We start from the raw sequence: 8,224 nt of genomic DNA on the forward strand, positions 1-8,224 counted from the left end.
GTCAAGCCCGCCGTTTTGACCGCATTTTGAAACGGGCATAAAAAATTCAAAAAAAATCAAAAAATTGGAAAACCTTCGCATTGTGTCATTATATGTGACCAAGTTTCCAGGAAAAATAATAAACTTGTAATACGGTAATTATTTTAAAAAAGTGTTCTCAGAAATGAGCTATCAAGTGTGAAGATTCATGGCTTTCAAGCCAAATGATCAATCTTATGGCCACATTCATGGCATAGTTTGTTCAAATGATCTCATATTGTGCACAAGGGTGCATATTGGAATAGCAAACAATGTTGCCTAAGGAAGTTTTCATTTTCTTTGGACGAAAAAACCATTTTCCATTTTCTGAGTGCCCGAAAGGAGGTTTTTTTGTGAAGGACCTACCAAATATTGTTGCAAAATTGGACCAAATCAATTTTATAAAATACTAGGCCATATTTAATGCACAATTAACAAAATGGTTGGGTGTCAAAATTTTTGATCCACCTCTGGTGAAAAAGACAAATTCCCGTCGATTCAGTTGGAAGCGGGTCAAATTTGAACTGCAGCTGCCTCATAGTTTGCTCTTTATTTTTTCCAAAAATCATTTCTAGGTAAATAGGTATCTATTTAATCAGAAATACATGGTTTGATGGCGAGACATCGAGGTTTGGACGGTGGTCAAGGGCCCCAACTCTAGAGCGCGTAAGCTCGCATGCCCGCCGCGTGGTCACCACGTGACCGTGGCGTTGCCATGTGTTCTGGGCAACCTAGGCATGTCTAGTGGGTTGGGCACTCCCCAGGTAGGTGCTAGGAAGAAAATCACAACATAAGATTCTCACGAGGAGACCTATCGATGCTCAAACATGAATAAGCAGCCAAGTGTTTGATTTGCGGTACGGGAAATGCTTTGTCTGAGGATGATCAGTTACTAAGAAGACCGTCTTCACAAATTTTCACCTCAAAAGGAGGAGCCTAGGCGGTACTTGCTTTACAAAGTACCACACTGGACATAAATACGAATATTGAAGTTGGGCTCACAATAATGAATGGATTGAGTTGGCATTTGGTGGAGGATGGTTATTTGGGCGCAGGAAAGCACTGTAGAAAATGGATACCATTTGGACATGCCAAAGTGGTACTTCTTCACAAACTGTTGTTCTGAAAAAAATAGGAAAATGAATATTTTTGAATTATTTTTGAACTAGGAAAGGAAGGTTTTTACATATTTGACGAAGATATGACCCAAAGAATTTATGAGATTTTTTGGGAATTTTGGGAATGACAGAAATATAGGTTGCTTCACAACCTAGGGCAAAAACTGCCACATGACATGACACATAGGCAAAACTGATCAGATGGCGCCTAGTCATCGCAACCCACCACAATTTACAAGGCTATGACCATCAATATTGGTCGTTAACAACTAGAAATAAGGCAGCGGACTAGCGCTGTTGCTTTATGACCATTTCATGTAAGGAAATTATGACCTTTCTGACCAAAATGGTCGCAATGGTTTAGGGTTTGGAGCCCCCCAGACAGCTTTTGACCAATTGGTCTAAAATGGTCATAAATTTATGACCAATTCTTGGAGGATCACTGACAGAAGGTCATAAGTTAACATATTTCTTGTAGTGAATGTCATATCGTTCTACTATTATTTAAACCGTCTCTTTATTTGCCAATCTAAAATGGTATAAATTGACAGCACACTAACCATTGATACTTATGAGTTCTTGATCTATAATCCAGTGGTGTCGTGAAGCTGCCAACTCCTTCACAATGTCATTTCCTGCCAGGACTTGACCTGAACAATACCATACTATGTTACTGCAAATTTAAATTGTGTCACTTTATTCGTCAGTAAGAAATGTGATGAATGGTCAGCACTGATACTTTTATGTGCAAAACCTGTCATCTGTCTGCTTGTTTATCTTTCACAATGAGGAAGATATAAGTGTTGAACAAGCGCAGTCTCATCATCTTGCTCAGCTGCTTGCGCTGCAGCTCCCCAGCAGGGCTAACCTTTCTTGAACTCTATTGAAGTGTTATCGGTTTTGTATATTATTTTGTCGGCGTGTTTATTTGCACTGGTGGTGATCTTTGATGCCCAGTGTATGTAATCTGTTGTCTGCTTGTGCTTTATTATCATAGTGGTGAACTTTGATGCCCAGTGGATGTAATATGCCGTAATTTCTTTATTGTATAGTGTAGGTTTTTTCTTATTCACGTTGCTGCAGTTATTTTACTATATATATATATATCCTGTCTTCGCAGTAAACCGGCCAAATCGTAAAATTACGGTACATAATCGGGCCGTCATGCAATCACGATGTAGGTTGGGCCTGAAACGTGCTGATCAGCTCACGGGCCGGCAGCAGCCCGAAATGAACCCCGGCCCATGATTGTGCGAATCAAATCACGGGCTTTTAACATGCCCAAAAATTGTCTCGGTCCTTGTTTGGCCCAATCAGATATCGGCTGCGAGCAGGCTGGATGCAAACCGGGCAGTAGTTAGGCCCAACTATATGATGGGCTTTTAACAGGCTGAAATTAATATAGGGCTGAAATGTTAAACGGGCCCTTAACAGGCCAAAACTAATATCAGGTCGAATTACTAAGTGGGCCTTTAGCAAGTGGGCCCAAAAGCATAGTGTCTAGTTGACGGGCCGAATCTGATATGGGTCATAATTAGGCCCAAAACCACTTAAAGGGCCGGACCTGATCTGGGCCGTAATTTGGCCCAGAACGTGGTAGGCTTTTAGCGGGCCGGATCTCATATGGGCCACTATTAGGCCCCGAGCGTGGCAGGCCATTAAAAGACCGTATCAAATATGGGCCGGCATTTGGCCCAAAACATGGCAGCCAGTTAACGGGCCGGCCTACTAGGGTCCTCAAAATCTTGTGGGCCTACAGCTGGGCCGACCCATTAATGTCGGCGAAATCTCGTGGGCCTTTAGCTGGGCCGGCCCATTATGACCCGCAAGAATTTTGTGGGCCTTTACCTGGGCCGGCCTATTATGGCACACAAAAATCTTGTGGGCCTTTACCTAGGTCGGCACATTATGGCCCGCGAAATCTTGTGGGTCTTTAGCTGGGCCAACCCATTATGGTCCGCAAAATCTCATGGGCCTTTAGCTGGGCCGGCCCATTATGGTCCGCAAAATCTTGTGGGCCTTTAGTTGGGCCGGCCCATTTAAACTTGTTGGGCCGTGCCACGTGTCGACGTATCATAGGTGCCTTCTGTCCAGTGAGTGGATGACATCTGTCCCGTCGATGAGCCGACATGTGTTTCCTCTAGCCAATGATGATTTTATACGTGGAAAATCCCCATTGGTCGGGGCTGTTAACGGCTTATCGGATCCAAAACCCGACCTGATAGCTTAACGGTGTTCCGTTACAGTGGATGCCATGTTTCGGTCACCCTTGATGAAAGCACTTCTGTGACGTGCGATTTATTGTCATGGAAGTGGACACTTCCATGATGATAATTTTGGTAATGTCATGGAACACTTCTACGATAGCACAGGTATGACTATCTTGATTCTGTCATAAATTTGTCATGGATGTACATGCATGACAAAAAAAGCGACCTACTGTGACAAACACATATCATCACGGAAGTGTATTTTTTTGTAGTGCTCTCGCCGGATCTGGGGGTCGGAATAACTTGTCCTTGAGCAGGAAGCCGGTGGTGGATCTCTGCAGTCAGATATTTGGCTGCCCGAAGTTTTGTAATATCCTCCTCTGTAATAGAGGAAGCCACCCATCGACCTTGAGAGCTGGATTCGGACATGATGGGAAGGCTGAAAGCAATGGAGTCGAACCTTGGGTGGTGGAACTCGGGGTTAGGAAGGCTGAGGAGAAGTTTGGCATAAAAAGACGGCCCTTGGTTCTTTATAAAGGTCACGATATTGGACGCCTCCTCCTAAAGCCTAAGAACCAGCCTATTCCTAAGGAATCTTTCCCACATGACGGTTTGGTTACCCACGTCCGTATTGATGAAAATCCCGCAATAAGGGGACACGATCCCTGCTTCGACAAGACGTGCCAGTAAAAACCACGCCCCCAAAACGTGGAATGGCGGGACAGGAAACGGTTCGAAATAAAGGCCGGGAGGGCGTGACATCACATTATTAAAGTTGCCAGGAGATCGGATTCATGGAAGTGTTGTACCCTCTACAGTTGTGCGTTGTAGATCCGAACACGTTCATTTCGTCCGAAGACTATTCGAGGGTTCGGAAGGAGGAACCCGCCTTGCAATGCCGAAGACAACACTACGCGCCAGATACCTTGTCATTGAAGCCAGGTTCAGGGGCTACTAAGGGAGTCCTGGACTAAGGGGTCCTCGGGCGTCCGACCTGTTTATGGGCCGAACTGATGGGCTGTGAAGATATGAAGACCGAAGACGGTGCCCGTGTTCGGATGGGACTCTCCTTGGCGTGGAAGGCAAGCTGGGCAAACAACTATGAAGATTCCATATTATGTAACCGACTCTATGTAACCCTAGACCCCCCGGTGTCTATATAAACCGGAGGACTTAGTCCGGATAGGGGATACTCAATACCGTAGTCATACAGGCTAGACTTCTAGGGTTTAGCCATTATGATCTCGTGGTAGGTCAACTCTTGTAATACTCATATCCATCAATATCAATCAAGCAGGATGTAGGGTGTTACCTCCATCAAGAGGGCCCGAACCTGGGTAAAACTTCGTGCCCCCTGTCTCCTGTTACCATCAACCTTAGACGCACAGTTCGGGACCCCCTACCCGAGATCCGCTGGTTTTGACACCGACAACCATTCCTTAGGAAGAGCATACGCCGGACTATATCCGGGGACCTCGCCAGCCATGCATCGACCAATCCGGCCCCCGACCCTGCCATAAGGACTAGGGTTGATACGGGTAAAATGCCGGATTGCCATTTCCATGAGGATTCATATAATGTATATGTCACCAATTCCAAAGTGGAGAGCGCAATGAATCATCGGCGGCGGAAAGAGGCCATGCGCGACCCAAGTTTCACCGAAGAGGCATTTGATGCCCTCAGTTCTGCGGATGCATATATCCAAGCTGCTCGGGATGGACTTGTCGGAGCCACTCACCAGCTTTCAAAGGATATGCAGGTAAGAACTCTGTATAGATTCAATAATCATGTGCTAGTAGTCCCCGAGACTTGAAGCAATTATCCCAACTGATTTAAGGGTCGTTTATATTATCAGGTACTCACGGCGAAAAATAACACGATGTCCAAGGAGCTTGAAGAATGTCGGACCAAGCTAACTGTTATCACCACTGAACTGGAAAATTTGAAGAAATCCAAGAAGGCACCGGATGGTAAGCACAACAGTGTCCGGAAAATATGGTTCTGTCCTAACAATGATTTTTGAATATTCATTGTTTTGTTTACAGCACCAGAATCAGCAGATCAGCTGGAGGAGAGGCTAAAGGCTGCTCAGGCGGACAAACAACATGCCGAAGGGCAAGAAGCCGCCAGTCAACATGTATTAACACGGACCATTAATGAGAAGAACAAACTACATGATGCCAACATCAAGCAAGTCGGAGAGCTAAAGGACGTAAGAGCCCAACTGTCGGATGCCTTGAAGGAGAACAGAAAGCTGAAAGGCGGCATATTTAGTATGTCCTTGAACCTAACTTTCATAAGATCCCCTGATGGAAAGTTTTATGAGATTTGGTCCTGTAGGTTTGTTAACTGGGCGGCCCGAGGGAGATGTGTCCGGATTTCAAGGCGACTTGCTGCAAGAGCCATCCAAAGTGCATGAGCGAGCTCGAAAAGCAATGAGGAACATGGCTAAGGATTTACGGCCATCCGATTCTCCTCCAGGAATGATGGGGGAGCTCGCGAATATATTCAAGGGAGCTCTCTTCGTTTTGAGCTATGGAAGGCATCAGCATGTCGAGAAGGTGCACGAGAAGCCGGGGCCATGGTGAAAACACGATATACCGGACTTGACAGACAAGAAATTCCGGTTAGCCTAGTGTACTACCAAGTAAAGATAGCCGCCAAATTCTCACAACAGGAATGTAAACTAGACAGCCTGATAGATGGCATAGATAAAGAGTAGGCATGTGATTTCATGTAACAAGACACTTTATCATCAACTTATCTCCGACCGAATTGTAAAAGATTGTCATGGGAGACCTTCCGCTTTGACCTCCGAAACCCAAGGGTTGGAGTGTTTCCGAAAACTATACTTGTGGGAAACACCAAGTATGTTCGGAAACTAGGCAATCCGGCCATAGTGCTTGAATAGACAAACTATATTCGGGGAGTTATGTTATATTACTTTTTAACGTAAGAAACATCTTCCAAAGAGAATAGTTCTGTTAAGGGTTCCTCTCCATGGGTCAGCATGCATTATGTATGCATGCCTAAGCCGTGATGCGAAAGAATAACATGAGTCTTTGTATTCTGATAGTTTATATTGCAACGAAGGTAGTTCGTTGTTTGTCCGCCGACCAATTATTCCCTTAAGAATGCTAGCTTTCGACTTCACCCATCTGAGGTACATGTCCAGATGACCTGGTTGTAACAATCGCAGAGGTGCTCCCTTTATGCCCTAGCCGAACAAGCGGGAACATAGGGCATAAGCACAGGAGCCAGGCAACCCAGCTTGGCAAAAACTTAAGTCATAGAGGTGCATATAATGGCGAGGGCGGGACACATATGAGAAAACAACACATATATGTGATGAGCTTTATGCTCAAAATAATAATAAGCTTCTATTGAGAGAAGCCCCCAGTTATGGTGGGGAATGTACATTTAAGGATGTATACCCCTCAAGTGTGCGGCTTACCTGAACACACGCTAGAAATCGTGTAAAACAAAAATAAAAAAGGAAAAAACTGAAAAGGGGGGAAAAAGGGAACGAACAAAGGTATGTGTCCGGACTTAGGCGTAGAATCTTCGGAGCCTAGCAACGTTCCATGGGTTCAGCTCTAAGCGATTATCCGATGCATTGTGATGGTGATAGGCTCCTCCGGTGAGAACTTCATCTATAATGAAGGGACCCTCCCATTTGGGCTTGAGCTTGTCCTTTTTCTTCTCTGGTAGGCATAGAACGAGTTCACCGACATTATAAGTCTTTGCTCGCACTTGTCTGCTTTGGTATCTTCGAGCTTGTTGTTGGTAGAATGCAGAACGAGCCTTTGCAACATCGCGCTCCTCCTCCAGGCCATCTAAGTCATCCTGCCGATCGAGCTCGGCCTCTCTCTCTCCTCATACATGCGCACTCGAGGTGAATCATGGATAATATCGCAGGGCAAGACAACCTCTGCGTCGTACACCATGAATAATGGTGTGTATCTGATGGTGCGATTGGGCGTGGTCCGCAGCCCCTAGAGTATGGAGCCGAGCTCCTCGACCCAGTGCTTATCTGACTCCTTTAGGGATCGCATTAGTCTGGGTTTGATGCCGCTCATTATTAGGCCATTGGCCCGTTCAACTTGACCGTTTGTTTGGGGGTGATACACAGAGGCGTAATCGAGTTTAATACCTAGATTAGCACACCAATTTTTCACCTCATCGGCTGTGAAATTAGAGCCATTATCCGTGATAATGCTATGTAGGACACCATAATGGTGTACAACGCCGGAGATAAAATCTATCACTGGTCTGGCTTCAGCCATTTTTACTGGTTTAGCCTCTATCCACTTAGTGAATTTATCCACCATAACCGGTAAATATTTCTTCTTATGGCTTCCCCCTTTAAGGGGTCCGACCATGTCTAGCCCCCAGACCGCGAAAGGCCAGGTAATAGGGATTGTTCTTAGGGCTGTGGGTGGCATATGGCTTTGATTGGCAAAGAGCTAGCACCTGACACAATGCTGCACAAGGGCCTGTGCATCTGCTCGGGACTTGGACCAAAAGCAACCTATACGGAAGGCCTTGCTTACGAGGGACCGAACTGCAGCGTGATGGCCACCGAGGCCAGCATGTATTTCGGCCAAGAGCTGCCGCCCCTCCTCTTCGGAGATACATCTTTGAAGAACTCCATTAGTGCTTTTCTTGTAGAGTTCTCCTCCATGAATTTTGTAGGCTTTGGAGCGACGAACTATGTGACGGGCCTCGTTCTAGTCATCAGGGAGCTCCTGCCTATTAAAGTAGGCTAGGAAAGGTTTGGTCCATGGAGTGATTACCTCCATGATTACATGGGCGGAAGGTGTTGGCTCGATGCCCAAGTCCCCGGTGATATCCGAGTCGTCTTCGGCATCCGGGGGT

The sequence above is a fragment of the Triticum aestivum genome, chromosome 7A, assembly GCF_018294505.1.
Source record: "Triticum aestivum cultivar Chinese Spring chromosome 7A, IWGSC CS RefSeq v2.1, whole genome shotgun sequence".
NCBI lineage: Eukaryota > Viridiplantae > Streptophyta > Magnoliopsida > Poales > Poaceae > Triticum > Triticum aestivum.